Source organism: Pteropus vampyrus, unplaced genomic scaffold, assembly GCF_000151845.1.
Source record: "Pteropus vampyrus isolate Shadow unplaced genomic scaffold, Pvam_2.0 Scaffold26, whole genome shotgun sequence".
Lineage (NCBI taxonomy): Eukaryota > Metazoa > Chordata > Mammalia > Chiroptera > Pteropodidae > Pteropus > Pteropus vampyrus.
In genome coordinates, this window is record NW_011888807.1 from 664,759 (window position 1) to 683,081 (window position 18,323).

General features: G+C 32.8%; 1 protein-coding gene and 1 pseudogene across 1 annotated transcript in view; one reads left to right on the top strand and one right to left on the bottom strand.

Annotated features, from left to right (window-relative positions):
- The window catches only part of EPHA6 (EPH receptor A6), an 841,299-nt gene that overhangs the window by 379,261 nt on the left and 443,715 nt on the right, over positions 1 to 18,323 (bottom strand).
- On the top strand, positions 17,474 to 17,616 carry LOC111737436 (annotated as a pseudogene).

Genomic DNA, 18,323 nt, shown 5'->3' on the forward strand with positions numbered 1-18,323 from the left:
GCAGTCAAGAAAAAAACGAAAATCTGAACTGACTGATTACTGCTAACAAAATCGAATCGGTAATCGAAAAACTCCCAATAAAAAATAGTCCTGGACCAGATGGCTTCACAGGTAAATTTTAACAAACAAAAATATAGGAATCAAAGAAGAACAAAAATCAAAGAACACCCATCATTCTCAAACTATTCCAAAAAAGTCAAGTAGATGGAAGGCTCCCAACCTCATTTTACAAAGCCACCATTACCTTGATTCCAAATAAGACAGAAACATTACAAAAAAATAAAAATTTAAGCTGATATCCCTGATGAACATAGATGCCAAAATCCTTAACAACATGTTAGCAAACTGAATTCAGCAATACATTAAAAAGATCATACACTATGATCAAATTTGATTTATTTCTGCGATGCAAGTTTGGCTCAGTATCGGCAAGTTGAAAGATTAAAATCACATAACCACATCAATAGATGCAGAAAAAGAATTTGACAAAATCCAGCATCCATTTATGATAAAAACTGTCAGCAAAAGGGGAATAGAGGAAACCTACGTCAACATGATAAAGTCCATATACGACAGACCCACAGCTAACATCATACTCAATGTGGAAAAGCTAAATGTACTTTCCCTAAGATCAGGAACAAGACAAGGATATCCATGTTCACTACTTTTATTCAACACAGCATTGGAAGTCATAGCTACAGGAATCAGAAAAGAAAAAGAAGTAAAAGGCATCCACATTGGAAAGGAAGAAGTAAAACTATTCTTATTTGCAGATGACATGATACTATATAGAAAGAACCCTAAAGATTCCACCAAAAAATCTATTAGAACTGATAAATGATTTTAGTGAAGTAGCAAGATACAAAATTAATATTCAAAAATTGGTTCCATTTTTAAATACCAATAATGAATTATCAGAAGAAGAAATTAAGAAAACAATCTTATTTACAATTGCATCAAAAAAATAAATAAATAAATTACCTAGGATAAATTTAACTAAAGAGGTAAAAAACTCGGAAAACTCTAAGGTATTTTAAAAAGAAATTTAAGAAGATATAAATAAATGAAAGCATACACTGCTCATGAATAGAAAGAATTAACATTGTTAGAATCTCCAGACTACCCAAAGCAATCTACAATTCAATGTAATAATCCCTTTCAAAATACCACTGACATTTTTCACAGAGCTAAAACAAGTAATCCTAAAATTTATACGGAGCCACAAAAGACCCCAAATAACCACAGTAACCTTGAGAAAGAAAAACAAAATAAGCGGTATCAAAATACCTGATATCTATAACTATACTATAAGTCTATAGTAATCAAAACAGCATGGTACTGGCATAAAAATATACACATAGACCAATGGAACAAAATGAAGAGCCCAGAAATAAATTAATATCTTATGGTCAATTAATCTATGAAAAAGGAATCAAGAATATACAATGGGATAAAGACAGTCTATTCAATAGATGGTGGTAAGAAAACTGGACAGACAGATGCAAAATAAAATGAAACTGAATCACTTTCTTATACCATACAAGAATAAATTCAAAATGAATTAAAGCCTTAAATGTAAGACCCCAAACCATAAAACTTCTGGAAGGAAACAAAGGCAGTAAACTTTCTGATATTGTTCTTGATAATCTTTTTTTGGATATGTCTCCTTGGTCAGGAGAAACAAAAGAAAAAATAAACAAATGGGACTACACCAAACTAAAAAAGTTTTGCACGCACAGGAAACCATCAACAAAATGAAAAGACGACCTACAGATTGGGAGAAGATATTCGCCAATGATACGTCAGATAAGGGGTTAATATCCAAAATTTGTAAAGAACTCATACAACTTAACTCTCAAAATACTAACAATCCAATTAAAATGGGAGGCAGACATGAATAAATATTTCTCCAAAGACAACATACAGATGGCCAACGGACATATGAAAAGATGCTCAACATCACTAATCATCAGAGAAATGCAAAACCACAAGATAGCACCTCACACCTCTCTGAATGGCTATTATCAATAATTCAACAAACGAATGTTGGCAAGGAGGTGGAGAAAAGGGAACCCTCATGCACTATTGGTGAGATTGCAAATTGGTGCAGTCACTATGTAAAAGAGTGTGGAGGTTACTCAAAAAATTAAAAATAGAACTACCTTATGGCTAAGCAATTTTACTGCTGAGTATTTACCTGATGAAATCCAGTACACTAATTCGAAAAGTTATATACACCCCTATGTTCATTGCAGCATTATTTTCAATAGCCAAGATACAGAAGTAACCTAAGTGCCCATTAATATGTAGGAAAAGTGGTACATATATACAATGGAATATTACTCAGCCATAAAAAGAATGAAATCTTACCATTTAAGACAATGAGGATGGACCTGAAAGGTATTATTCTAAGTGTAACAAGTCAGACAGAGAAAGGTAAATATCATATGATCTCACTTATATGTGGAATCTAAAGAAGAAAATAAGCAAACAAAAGAGAAACAGGGTCATAGATACAGAGAACAAACTGATGGTTGCCAGATGGGAGGGGAGTTGGGAGGCTGGGTGAAAAAGATGAAGGGTTTAAGAAGTACAAATTGGTAGTTCTGAAATCATCAAGGGGATGTACAGTACAGCATAGTGAATATAGTCATCTTGTAATAACTATGTATAGTGCCAGGTGGGTACTAGGCTAATTGAGGTGGATCACTTTGTAAATTATATAAATGTCTACCCATTATGCTGCACACCTGAAACTAATATAAAAAAATTAAATGTCAACTGTAACTGAAAAATAAATTAATTAAAAAAAGAAAATAAGAAAAGATTTATTGTTTTTAGCTGCGAAATTTGTAGTAATTTGTTATATAGCCTAGATAACTAATAAAAGAATTATAGAAACTAACAGATCTAACAGTCAGAAATAATTTAAAACCTTATAGAATTGATTATTACACATATTGAAGTACTATTTACACAGCTTCTTAATAGTAAAAATAATATTCTCTGTTATTTTTAGAAAGTTTTACTTCTGATAGTTTTTATTTCTAACTTAATGGAGTTTCAGTCAAATAAGATCAGTCATATAATCAAGATTGCTATTTAGTTAAGGGACAATCACACATATGGGGCTACCAGGAACAATTTTCCAAGGGGATTTCCCTCTTTTCTGTTTATACCTATCAACAAGAATTAAAAACATGAAGTCTCCTGCATACATAAAATAGCTTAGTAAAACTTTAGTTTTTCTCATGTTCTCATTTAAGCTGGTGAGATTTTCAAATTCTCTTTTTTGTGTTTTCTGTACCTAGTCATCTGGCCACTTGGTTGCCCTTATTCTTTGATATCTGCATATCTAGTTCCCTGTTAACTAGTTAATTTTTCAGATGCTGCTCTATTTTATTTAAGTTGTTGAATGTTGTCGGCAAAAATCTTTCATAATATTCCCTTGTTATAATCTCTTTAGTGCTTCTTAGATCAGTAAGTGACAATACCTCTCCCATTCATGATATTGCTAATTTGTATTTCCTCCATCTTACTCTTGTTCTCTGTTTAGGTAGTGGTGTATCAATTTTGTTGGCCTTTTCAAAGACTCAGCTTTGGCTTTGTTAATTTTCTGTGTTGTGTGTTTGTTTTCTATTTCATTGATATCTGCTCTTATTTTTATTGTTTCTTCTTTGTACTTGCATTGGCTTTATTTTGATCTTTTTTTTTTTTCCTGACAATTGTTATTGGTTTAAACATTTCATCTTTTATAATATAAGTATTTAGAATTCCATATTTCTCTCTAAGCACTTAGGTTGCATCTCATAAATTTTGATTTGATGTGTTTAATTATTCAATTCCAAATATTTTAGAATTCCCTTGATACTCCTTTAAGTGTGTTGTATATTTTTCACATAATTTTTTTCTGAGTATCTTTTAGCTATTGATTTATAGTTTAGTCCCATTTTGATCAGAGAATATCTACTACATTATTTTAATCCACTTATGTATTGACACTTGTTTTATAGCCCAGCAGATGATCTTTTTTTCTCTTGTGGTTCCAAGATTTTCCTTTTTTTCTTTTTTTATATAGTTTGAGAATAATGTACCAAGGTTTAGCTTTCTTTGTATTTATTCTGCTTAGGGTTTATGGATCATCTTGAATCTATAAATTTGTGTTTTTCCTCAAATTTGAGAATTTTTTTATCTCTCCTTTTTCATTTTTTTTGGTCTTATTTTCTTTCTCCTCTCCTCACTTCCCAAGATTCTAATATACTTTTCATATTGTCTAATGGTTCCTGAAGCACCAATTCCTTTTTAAAATATATTTTTTTCTCTCTGTTATTCATATTGGTATAACATGTATTAATCTATTTTCAAGTTCACTGACTTTTCTGTCATTTCCAATTTACTGGTAAGCTCATCCAATAAGTCGTTTAATTCATATATTTTATTTTTCTCTCTTATAATTTCTTTTGGGCTCTTTTTATATTATTGAACATAGTTATAATACAAGCTTTAAAATGCTTATTCATTAATTTCAAAATTTGACTCGTTTGGGATAAGTCTCCATTAACTGTATTTTCTCTTGAGTTTGAGCTACATTGAGCTATTTTTTCTTAGTCAAGTGATTTTGGATTATATCCTAGACATCATGAATGATACATTGTAAGGCTCTGTGTTCTGATTTATTCCTCTGAACATACTGATATTTCTTTTGAAAGTAGATCACTTAGCTAAATTTACACTGCAAATGCTCTCCTTTGTGGTTGATATTATTTGAAATATCATAAAAGTTCTTTTAGCCTTATAATGGCTGTTTGGAATCTGGCCTAGATATATGCAGTTTGGCTATCATACGGAGATTGGGGTGGAGTTTATACAAAGAATTTAAGGCTCTTCTTTTATGGCATTCTCTTCTAGTATTTCTCACCTCTCACTTTCCAGTTGTTGTGGTTACTCAAAACTCTTGTCTTCTAGATCTGTGTGCTAGTAAAGCTGAGGGTGTTTTCTCTCAGTTTAAGTGCACAGCATGGCACAGACTAGGAAACAATCTCAAGCAAAAGTGTAAAAATAGAAACTTATCTTGTTCAGTTCTCTTACAGAGACTTAAGATAGCAGTTTAATATATATATATATTTCTCCATAGTTTATAGTTGATATCTGTAGAACAATTGGTCAATTAGAAGCTATTGAGCTATTAAAGACAAGCAGAGGACTTACTGCTAACTTAAAATCTACATTACTAATGTGCATTTTTTCTCATTCATTCACTGTTCTGTTCATTCATTTATTTCTTCATTCAACAACATAGCATTTTTAAGGGAAATAACCATTCTCATAAATGTGTGAAATATTTAATAAGATGACACTGTCTACACAAACTTGTAGTGTATCAGAAAACTTACAGAAATTAAGTTGACCTGCTCAGTATCTGACCAGTGGACTTTTGATCATTGTCTTGATTAAATCTAGCACAGAATTCTAGACTTTTGTATTGGTTAATGTAATTTCTTCTTGTCAATCTCGTTTTCATGACCTATGTTACACATAGTTCAGTATTACTGGGAGTCATGTTTGTTATTAAATATTTTTTCAAATGTGATGATGAGTTTTAATTGTAAGGATAAACAGCTATAAGAGATAAGTGTTACACTATGTTGATAATGGTAAATATTTACTCCCATCTCCCATTCCCCTGAACCTCATAACCCCAAAATACAGACATCATGAACAAAAAGAGAAAGAGCTTCTTCTACTACTCACAGATTAATGCTGTTTTTAGGAAAAACTAAACAAACTTATATCATATATAAATAATCATCTAATAATTTTGAGTTATTTTCTAATTCTAAGATAGCTATGTTAATTAAACCCATCAGAGTTAGTTGTCTATTTGTCATTCAAAACTGACTCATTTCAGGAATGAGAGAAATAGTTTTAATTAATAATTTCTCTCAATGTGCATCTTTCCAAAAATTTTATTTTATGATAAAAGTTAAGATTTCAATTTTTTCTCAAATTGGTAAGAGTTATAATATATCTCTCTGGAATTGCTAATAATGTTCTACTGTAAGAAACAAAAGAAAGAATAACAAAAACACAGAATCTCTTTTAGTTGAAAACCAATGCTTGGGATTTAGGATTTGTTTGATGATATGCTTAGTTGCTATTTTTTAACATTAAATAACCTGATCCAGGTCACTTTGAGTTGAAAGTTGGCCATAGTCTATTTTTTAAATTTGAAATCATTCTGTAAGAGCTATGTTGGCATGCCAAATGAGTTTTCAGCCTGTTCCCACTGTATAAACTAACATCCTTCAACTGACAAACTGCACTTTGGCATGAACAGAAGGATGAACTTCTGCCACCTTTTTGATCCTTAGTAAAATAACTATAAAGTATTCAGTGTGTTGTTTATTTTCAGAGCTTGAGGATAGCAAGTTTAATGGTACTAAAAGAACAATGAATTGATGGCAAGTTAAAGACCAAATAGGTTTAACAGATGTAAAAGATCATTTAGCAAGATCTATATGTGCCAGGTTGGAATTTTCTGACATCAGCTTCATCCCATGGGTTATCGCTGTCTTCCTCCTGTTAACCTTGCCTAATTATAACCTGTTAGAAAGTATGGAGAGATTAGATATTTTTCTATAGGTCTTTAATTACGGAACCAATGTAGGGAAAATAATAGGGAATTTGATTTGGAATGGACAGAGGCACATTTTCTAATGATGACAGCTGTCCAAAAATAAAATGAGAATGCTTTGGAGGTTATTAAGTTCTATATTATGAAAGTGTTCAGGCTAAGTTTGTACAATTTGAAGAAGCTGCTATAATAAAAAAAAAAATGAAGAAAATGATGGGAATTGGACAAGATGTGTGATGAGGTGTCCTCTAAGGTGTCTTAAGGTAATACCCACTGTATACAAATATATTATTTTCATAAAACATTAAAATAAATAGTTCTAATTTGCTTTTTTTTTTATTGTCTTTCTACAATACTTTTCTTGGAGTCACTATACATAACTCATTTTATTGTACTGTGTTTCATTGAGCTTCACAGATATTGCATTTTTACATATTAAAGATTTATGGCAACCCTGTGTTGAAGCAAGTTTACTGGCACCATTTTTCCAATAACATTTGTCCACTTTGAGTCTGTGTCAAATATATAATTATCAAAAATACTGGTAATTCTCACAATATTTTGAACTTTTTCATTATTATATCTGTTATGGTGATCTATGATCAGTGATTTTTGATGTTACTATTGTATTTGTTTTTGGGTGCCAAGAACAATGCCCACATAAATCGACGAACTTAATCAACAAAGGTTGTGTGTGTTCTAACTACTCCAATGACTGGCCGTTTCCCATCTTTCTTCATCTTCTCATGCCTCTCCAGTCCCTGAACACATGACAATATTGAAATTAGGCCAGTTAGTAACCTTACAATGGCCTCTAATCATTGTGAAAGGAAGAGTCACATGTCTCTCACTTTAAATCAAAAAAAAAAAAAAAAAGATTAAGGTTAGTGAGGAAGGCATGTCAAAAGCCAAAATAGACTGAAAGCTAGGCCTCTCGTACCAAACAGTATCCAAGTTATGAATATAGAGGAAAGGTTCTTGAAGGAAATTAAATGTGCTACTCTAGTGAACACATGAATAATAAGAATGTGAAACAGCTATAGAGAAAGTTTTAATGGTCTGGATAGAAGATTAAACCAGCCACATCATTCCTTTAAACCAAAGCTTAATCTAGAATAAGGCCTTAACCCTCTTTAATTCCATGAGAGCTGAGAGAGGTGAGGACACTGCAGAAGAAAAGTTTGAAGCTAGCAGAGATCAGTTCGAGAAATTTAAGGAAAGAAGTTGTCTCCATAACATAAAAGTGCAAGGTAAAGCAGCAAGTGCTAATGTAGAAGATTCAGCTAAGGTAACTAATGAAAGTGACTACACTAAACAAAAGATTTTCAATGTAGATGAAACAACCTACTATGGAAAGAAGATGCCATCTAGGACTTTTATAGCTAGAGAGAAGTCAATGCCTGGCTTCACAGCATCAAAGGACCCTCTGACTCTCTTGTTAAGGGTTAATAAGCTGGAAACTTTAAGTTGAAGCCAATGCTCATTTACCATTTCAAAAATCCTAAGGCCCTTAAGAATTATGCAAATTATGCTCTGCCTGTGCTCTATAAATGGAACAACAAAGCCTGGGTGTCAGCACATCTGTTTATGACATGGTTTATTGAATATTTTAAGCCTACTGTTGAGACCTACTGCTCAAAAAAAAGATTTCTTTCAAAATATTGTCACTCATTGGCAATGCATCTGGTCACCCAAGAGCTCTGATGGAGATATACAATGAGATTAATGTTGTTTTCATGCCTGCTAACACAGCATCCATTCTCAGCCCATGGATCAAAGAGTCATTTTGACATTTAAGTCTTATTATTTAAGAAATCAATTTCCTAAGGCAATCGTTACCATAGGTAGTGATTCTTCTGATGGATCTGGGTAAAGTCAATTGAAAATCTTCTGGAAAGGATTCACCATTCCAGATGCCATTAAAAACAGTCATGATTCATGAGAAGAGGTCAAAATCAACATTAATGGAAGTTTGGAAGAAGTTGATTTCAACTTCAGTTGAGGAGGTAACTGCAGATGTGGTTAAAACAGCAAGGGAAGTAGAATTAGAAGTGAAATCTGAAGATGTAACAGAATTGTTAGAATCTCATTATAAAACTTTAATGGATGGATTGTTTCTTATGAATGAGCAAAGAAAATGGTTTCTAGAGATGGAATTTGCTTCTGGTGAAGATGCTGTGAAGATTGTTGAAATGACAGCAAAGGATTTAGAATATTACATAACTTAGTCGAGAAAGCAGTGACAGGGTTTGAGAGGACTAACTCCAATTTTGAAAGAAGTTCTAATATGCATAAATACTATCATTGCATGCTTCAGAGAAACTACTCAAAGGAAGAGTCAACTGATGTGGCACAGAAATTGCCACAACCACCCCAACATTTCGCAGTCACCACTTCGATCAGTGGAAGTCATCAAAATAGAGGCAAAACCCTCCACTCGCAAAAGGATTATGACTTATTGAAGGTTCAGATGATAGTTAGCATTTTTGGCAACAGAATACTTTTTAATGAAGGTATGTACATTTTTTTAGATATAATGTTATTGTACACTTAATAGACTACAGTATGATGTGTACATAATTTTTATATGCATTGGGAAACCAAAAAATGTGTGCAACTCTACTGTGATATTAGCTTTATCACAGCTAAGATCACAGTGGTGGTCTTGAACTGAACCCACAATATTTCATGAGTAAGCCTGTATTTGTAAAATAAGCTAAAAATGAAGTCTATAAGAAAAATTTCAATATAAGAAATATGTTAGATCGGTCTTTTAAGTTGTTCTGTGTTTTGTTGTTAATCTGCAGTAATGGATAACTTGGCTGAAAAAGCCTTAATAAAAACCTTTACACATCTTCCTAGCAGTGATGTCTTCAAGGGCCTACAGATTTTTATTCTTCAGCTCCACCATTCTCAGTGTGAAGACTTTATGGTCAGGCTTTTTGCTTCAGAGTAATAAAGCTGCTGTTAACATTCCAGTTATTCCATTCTCTTTCAATAGTATCCAAAGCTATAAGGGTGGAAATGACAAGGCAAAGCTCCTTCCCGAATGCTTATGTCTTTTGTCAAGAAGTGAAAACTTTCCCCAAAGCTGCCCATAATAATTACCTTGACGTAACATCAGTAAGAAATAGGTCATATGACTGCTTAGAACAAAAAGTGGCAAAGGAGGGAGGCATAATCATGATTTATTTAGACTACTGTTACTCAGCTGGAAGTGGTGCTACTCTTTAAGGAATATTCAGAAAACTTTGAGGGTTTTTTTTTTTTTTAATTGTTACTGTGCTTGAGATATTAAACTAAACTTGAATTTGTGGGGGCCAGGAACAGTAAACATGATACTATCTGCAAAAATTCCTGTTTAATGAAGGCTTTCCACTTCAAAAGTTTCATTGAAAGCACTAGTTTAGGCAAAAATGATACCTTCCTTTCGGATTGGGCACATTTCTGCCTGAAGAAAATTGCATTTATAATGGTAAGAAAAAAAGGATGCATTGTGGTAGTCAAGCGATTGTGTCTACCACAATTTTTATGCTTTCTCTCCATGACTCATTCTTTTATTTTAATTCAACTCTGAAACCACAAAGGAATTGCATGTATAAAATGGTAGCTACTTTGTAGAAGATATTATATATCACTTTGACTCACTATTGTTTTGCACAGTGCTCTATCTTTCTGCCTCAATAAATAATGGTTGATGATGTTGAAAATGTCATTTGTAAGGAATGGTACATTAACCTGAAGAAAAAAATAAGTATACCTGGTGTGAACAACAAAAGAACTCTGTGATAAATCCCACAAGTTCAATGACCGAAAGTAACCTCACAGGGTAATCTGATCGTAAATTCCTAACTGAGAAGGTCTTGGTGGGAAGCCACACCTCAGACCTAGAAAAGGTTTATTTTTTGCCTTCAGCAAGCAGTGTCCATTGTTCTTATACATCTACTTTAATAGGCCTTTAAACTATCTGGAGTAATCCTCTTTTTCAGACCCTCAAAGGCATAACTACCCTCAAAGGAGCACAGAATCTTAACTATCTAGTCATAGAGATTTCCTTACCTTGTTTTCCCCCACTTTCATGTAACCTTCCATACCTCCCCTCTAAATGTATAAAAAGAATGGCAAAACTCATTGTTCAGAGCATTTGAGGTCATGCTTCCCAGCATGTCATCAGTTTGGCTCAAATAAATCTTTATAAAAATTCTATACAAGTTTGGACGTTTCTTACATAGACACTTATTATTGTCAAAGCATTACTCACATACTTGAAATTGGCTTTACCCAAAAGCTTTACCATGGGCCTGAACTTTGATTTGTATCATTTCATATTATGGACCTTTGAAGTTTTTAAAAAGTAAAATCTTAATCACAGATAAGTCTTAAGGTAATATTTTTCACTTTTATAAAAACCTTTTATAAGAGTAAAGTGAAATTTTGATATAAAATAAAATGAAGGAGAATTTTAATAATTCATGAAAACTTATATCAAGATCAATTTTAAGACTACATGAAACATTAGTGGAAAATATGTTTCAACATTCAGATAAGTACTAAATAAATGTTAGGATTTATAAACTCCTTTTACAGGATCTATATTTAGGAAAGTACCAGAAAAGCTACTGAAATGTTTAACTCATTTGTTAAGATATTTTAATTAATTGTAGTAATTACCCATTTGTAAAATTATATTACCATTATAACTAAACTAAAACTGGCAAAGGAGGGAGGCATAACCATGATTTATTTAGAAATTATTTCCATAAATACTACTCTCTTATCCATCAAAGAAAAAACACCTGTGATTACTCATCTGAGTCCCTTGTGAATTGTGGATGCTCCCAGACACTCCTGCTCTATGACATACTGTATGATAAACTTAATGGATATATCTTTGATCAGCGCATGGTAAGAAACCTTCCTGATATTAATATATTTAATATTTTATAACTCCTCTAGTTTCTTGTATTTATTCATTTCATAAATTTCATTTATGTAACTATCTTTGTGCTCATCTAGCCCAGTTACACACAATTAGTTGCTTAATAAATGCTTTTTTAGCATGATAATGATAAATTGCTTTTTTAAATATTGTAACGATTCTCAAGTGACCTGAAAAAGTTACTATGAAATCAAAAAATATTCGGTCTATTTCACATGTGGAATCAAGCACGTTTTTAAATAACTTAAAAGAAAATAAGATTAAATCTACAAAGATCTGACATTTATTTCTGCCAAGTTTTAATATGCATGCACATTCACTTGGTCTTAAACTTTGAACTAAGACAAGAAAAAACAATTTATAAAATCAACTAATTAGTCCAGAGTCAGTATATGGGTATCACAGCCAACTGAATTTACAATACAATATCAAGGTAATCTTTATGATCAAATTTATATTTTTCAAAAATAATGTAAAATTTTAGAAGCAATATTTAGCCTATAGAATTCTGTTTTTTATAAGGAATCTATTCTATTCTACATTGTCATTTTATTCTATTTTAATCTTTTTAATATTAGCATAGAAAGAACATATGTAAAATAATTTTCTTTCATATACAAACACAAAATACGATTGCTCAAAATTAAGTCCGAAATGTTTATCAGTGCACTAAACAAAGGACAGCAGTTTTGTTGGTATTACAAATTTTTGGAAAATCAGATAAGACCATAGAGTGATTACTCATAGTGTTTGAAACTTGATTCTTCAATTAAAAATATTTTGCCTTGATATATGGCTTTCAAAAAGATTCAATTTTTAATTCAATTTTTAAATGTGAAAAATGTACTTAACATAGAAATTCATTTCAGAAATACTAGAGTTTATGGGAAGAGTATTTTCAATTGATAAAATACTTCAAAAAGCATGCAAATTTTAGCAAGAAAGCTGCAACACCACTTTCAAAGGCAATGACTAACAACTGTACTTTCTCTAAGAATCTATAAACATGACATTTCCCCCTCAAATACTTGCTCCTTAGGGAACTTAGTAGAGGCAGCCTCAAATTCATTTCCATTGGTGCCTCTGAGTCAGTTTCATATACTGTATTACCCTTATCAGAATTGTTGTGTGAATGAATACATGATTGTACCCTGAACCCAAAACAAAAAATCAAAATATTCATTCTATGAGTTTATTTATTAAATTTATTTAGTAAATAGTTTTTTGCACATTTACTCCATAATAAGAACCAGAGATGTAATAGCGAACAAAAAACCATGGTTCTTACTCTAGGGGAGCTTATACATTTTATCTAAGACAAAACTTAGTATCATTTAATAACAAACACTCCCATTCCTCCTTACTTTCCCTAACTTTTCTATTTGACTTATCTGGATTAAAAATCCAGAACTTATGTTCCTGCTTAGATTTCAAACATTTATTTGCCATTTGGCAGACAAAATCTAATCCTTTTCTTTATCCTTCCTTCCTTCCCTCCTTCTCCCCTTCCTTCTTTCCCTCTTTCCTCTTTTCCTTTCTTCTTTTCTCTTACTCTCCCTGTCTTTCTCCTTCTCTTTCTCCTATAGAACCCATGATACCCTTTCCAAGGTCTGTATAACATCATTAACCATTAGAGAATACAAATTTAAATCACAAGGAGATACCACTACACACCTTAGAATAGTTAAAATTAAAAAGGCAAACAATAGCAAATGTTGACAATGACATGAAGAGACTAGAACTTTCATAGGCCATTGATGAGAAAGCAAAATGATAAAGTCATTCTGTAAAACAATTTAGAAATTTCCTATAAAAGTAAACACACACTTATCATGCGATACAGCAATTCCACTTACAGGTATTTATTTACCCAAGTGAATTGAGAACTTATGTATAAACACTATATTTGAGCATTTTATTATTCATATCATTTTTATATTATTTAAAAAGCCCAATATGAAGGAAAATCCCAAATATCCCTTAACTGGAGAATAAACAAATTATAGAAAATCCATTCGATGGACTACTACTCAACAATAAGAATAAACAAACTACTGATATATGCGACAACATTAGTCTAGCATTATAATTAGACTTAAGAGGCCACACGCTATATGACTCCATTTGTACAACATTTTGGAAAAGGCAAAACCATACAGACAGAAATTAAAACATCAGTTGCCAGGGCTGAGGTTGTGTCTGAAAGATTGATTGCGAAAGGCCATGAGGGAACTTGTTTAAGTTGGTAGCAGTGTTCTGAGGTAGTGGTTACACAATTGTATACATTTGTTAAGAGTCGCCAAACTAAAATTAAAAAGGATGAATTTTATTGTAGGTAAATTATACCTCGATTAAAAAAAAATGGGGATCAGAGGTAATATTTATTTTAAAACACACACACAAAGTACATTTTCTTTGAGTTTTGATTCTGTGAATATAGGATTATATGGATTAAGAAGTAGAAGGAAGAAAAAAAATTCTCTCTTAGTCAAAGTCTACTCTTTGACTAAAATTAATTGTAGGCAAATTTTTATTCTTTTATGCATATCTCTTTATATTCTGATGCTCCTTTCCCTAGTTTCTAAAACTCTTGGAACGTTTTAGTTCCACATGTGTCCTCTCTGCAGGCCAACACTTTTTGTCCTACAATGATTCTTTCTTCACAATTACCTATTGTTTCACCCTCTCCTAAAAAAGGAATCTCTGTCAGTGAAATTTTTCTCAGCAATGTATCTGGGGAAATTAAATTTATTGAATTAATATGAATATATGAAGATGTGAATCATAGAAAGATACTTTAGAGAAGAGAATATATGTCTTTTTAAAATTAATCTTTAATCGTTGTCATCAATGCAAGTCAAAGAAATTGAAATATATGTAAAACAATGTTAAATTTAATATATGTTAAAATCAGGCAGTGAGAGAGAAAATACTAATGTTTTTGTCTGAAAGTACAGCACTGTAACATGACAAGAGTCTCCAGGTGTGGAGCCAGCTCTTCTTTCAAGTTGTTTTCTTTTCTCTCAGGCCCCTCCTCAACCCCCTCAAATTTAAATGCTCTTAAAGTTCCAATTTGTTTTTATGACAGACACTGTGCCCAATGCTGTTGGTTACCTCTACACAGGCATTTTCTCCTTAGTCCTTGCTAATGAATTCAGATTTCATTCATTCCTGGGAGTTCAGGTGCTTAAGGGGAGGCTGGGCCCACTCTGGCTCTGTCAGTTAAACAGTCATGCTAATTTTATCCCCCTTACTAGTGAATGACTTAATTCAGAAGAAGTTGATGTTGCGTTTTTGAGAAAGATTTTTCTCACACTTTAAAAAGGACTTGAGTAAGATGTTATAGATTGAATTATATCTCCCCCTAACCCTGCCAATTCATATGTTAAAACCCTGATCCTAATATTGCTGCGTTTGATGATAGAGCCTATAAGAAGGTCATAAAGGTTTAGTGAGGTCGTAAGTAGGGTCTTAATCCAATGCAGCTAGTGTCCTTTTAAGTAGAGAAGCAAGCAGGCTCTCTCGCTCCACTCTAGCATTGAGGAAATGCATGTGAGAAGGCAGTGAGAAGAAGGTGGCTGTCTACAAGCTAGGAAAAGAGCTCTCACCCGAAACAGCACTTTGATCACAGACTTCTAACCTCCAGAATTGTGAGAAAATAAGTGTCTGTTGTTTAAGTCACTCAGTCTGTGGTATTTTGTTATGGCAGACCTAGTAGACTAATACATAAAACATTCACTTTCTCTTTCCAGACTTTGGACATGCCTGTGTGAAAAATGTGATGATTGGAGCTTCCACAGTTATCTTGAGTTCATGAAGGAAAAAACCTGAGGGCAAAAGCTGACAGGCTGAGCTTATCAGTTGGACAGAAAGAATCTGGGTCTTTGATGATTTCATTGAACTTTTACATAAAACAAACCTGCCTCTCCCCACCCAACCAGCTTGTCACTTAGTTGAATTTCTACATGTTCATATCCCAACTGACAGAGCACCAATGATGGTGACAGTGATGACTTCAACTATGGGTGGGTATGTGAGTACAAGAGCCACAGAGACTGTCTATAAATACACAAAGGCCTTTGGTCAGGAACTGCCTGAATAAGTTTTTACCACTGTAAAATTCCTCAATATTTAAACTAAATAGTCCATAAGCTATGTTGCTTGGAATAAGAGTCTTATCTTTGGTAGCACTTATCCTTAAAGAGTATAAATATTCATCTCAAAATTTTTAATCTATTTTAAAATTTCATTTGGAAAAAAATATTTAAGTTATCACTATTTCACACAGACCCTAAGCTCTGTGACAAGTCAGCTGGCTCCAGCCCAGCCTGTGACTTTTGTTGGCACAGAAAAAGAGGTTTGGTTCTTAAACAGCTAAATGGGAGCTAAACCACCAGAGCGCCATTCGATTGTATGCCCTTCTGTGGAATCAGCGAAGGCGACCTGTCCACCTCTCAGTCCTGCTGCTCATTCTGGGATGTAGGCTGCTTCTGTCAGGCAGGTCATGAGCAATGGGACCCTCAGGGGAAGCAGTGAGGTGCTATCTGTCTCTGCAATATGTGCTGTTTCTTTTACTCTTTTGTGGCCTGGGCTCATAGCAATACATGTCTGATTTTGTCCTAGGCCTTGTGAAAAGCTCTTCTTACATCTTTTAACCATAGGAATTATACTAAGGTAAGTATTGCCATCCTTGTTTTACAGATATATGAAGTAACTTGTCATCAAAGGATTAAATAGTAGAGTCAGGATATATACTTAGATCAGCCTGACTCCAAAGCCTGTGTTAAATATTTCAATCTATTACCATGGTGAAACATTACACGATATAAGGGATGCTCATATACTATTTTCTTCTCTCCAGGACAAGGCAAAAAAGACCAAAAGTTCATTTGATGAATCCGATTTATATATACATTTCTGTTACATGACGATTAGAGACAAATTCTGTTTAGAAATAACTCCAAGAACAGTTTTTATATTTTATTTTCACATTGAAAACCAGTCAGATTTGCTTCAGCCTCAAAGACTGTGTTTATGTAAAATTAACGCTGGCAGTGAGCTGCTCATGTGATTTTGTATTAATATGAAAATATGGTTTTGTTTTGGAAAATATAGTTGTTTTTATAAAGATGTTATTTATGTTGGCACGTAATGAGATCGCTGTTATTATTAAGTGGACTAATAAATAAATATTTTAAAAATAAATCTGGAAATCCTTTCACTCATCACTTACTTCACTGTTTATACGGAGACATACTGCATGTAAATTGTGAAATAATTATGTATTTTCACATTCACAACACAAAAGTAAAATACCTTATTAAAAAACAGAATCTTTACTTATGTGAATATGTGCAAAATAAATCTAAAAGTGCATTTCAAATAAGGCAATTGATGAATTATTTTTCTAGGAAGGTATAGAAGAATTGCATTTAAGAAAATCTAATATACAAACTTATAGTTAGTAAATACATAAAATAGACAAGGGCTACTTACATTAAAAAGTAATTGTATTTTTTTATAACATAATTTACTGCTTATTACTTTTAGCAGTGAGCTTTCCTGGTTCATTCAAAATGTAGCTGGATTTAGAAGTGACAATAAGAATTTTAGGCTCAACCTTCCTCATAAAACAAAGTCTGATGGTCTCAATGGCAAGAGTGCTATCTGCAGTATTTGGAAGTCTGAACTCTCCACTTGCCACTGAGAAGCTACTCTATAATAGGGAAATTAGTGGTATAAGTGTTTGTTTGAATTCATAAAGCTTTGATACACAACATTGCCTAAGGAGCGTCAGTGAATTAGTTAGGCAGTTTTAATGCAAATTAAGACATTTTTTCTCATTTAATTTCAGAGGACCTGCAATGAGGCAAGTAATATTTCTTAAAAATCTCATAAGAGTCTAAGGCCATGCCACCCTGAACAAGCCCGATCCCATCTGATCTCAGAAGCCCGATCCCATTTGATCTCGGAAGCTAAGCAGGGTCCGGCCTGGTTAGTACTTGGATGGGAGACCACCTAGGGAGACCAGGTGCTGTAGACGTAAAAAATAAAAAAAATAAAAAGGATTGTAAGCTGACAAGGTCCTTGCAATCTGTGAGGTCAACCAAGGGTTTCCTCACCTAAAAAAAAAAAAAAATCTTACCAGATTTCCAGTGCTCTTTCCCACAATTATAGCAGTTCAACAGTTTGTTTAAAATTATTTTGTCTTTTGCTGTGGGAAAGTGCTGTCTCATGATTGTATGCTTCCAGTTTCTTCCAATACTGTTTGCTTGACTAAAGACTAAAACACTGAAACTTCTGTAAAGAGCACACATTTCCACCTCAAGTTATAAACGCTTATTCTTCTTAAATTCTAAGTGGTTTCTAAGGGAGTATCCTTAATTCGGTTTTTCCTCAGAAATGGGCTGCGGGCAGTTAAATCTCTGCAGATGGGGTAATTTTCCCATCTTGGTTAGATTATTTTCTTGATTATTCTTTTTCCCCTTTGATGGTCACTACTGGGCTAGCTAGACTATTTATTCAGAATAAAAAGGAAAGATTTATATTGTTTAATGTGATTAGCTGAAAAAAGAACACTGGCTGATTTACAGTGTCAAAGACAGAGTACTCTAAATGTTGTATACAATTCTATAAAAAGCAACTAGCAAAAGTTGCCTTTCTCTGTCTATATTTTAAATAAAACTCAATCATTGGACACAGATATAAATGAAGGAAATTTCATGTGACTATTTCTAGATTACAATATGT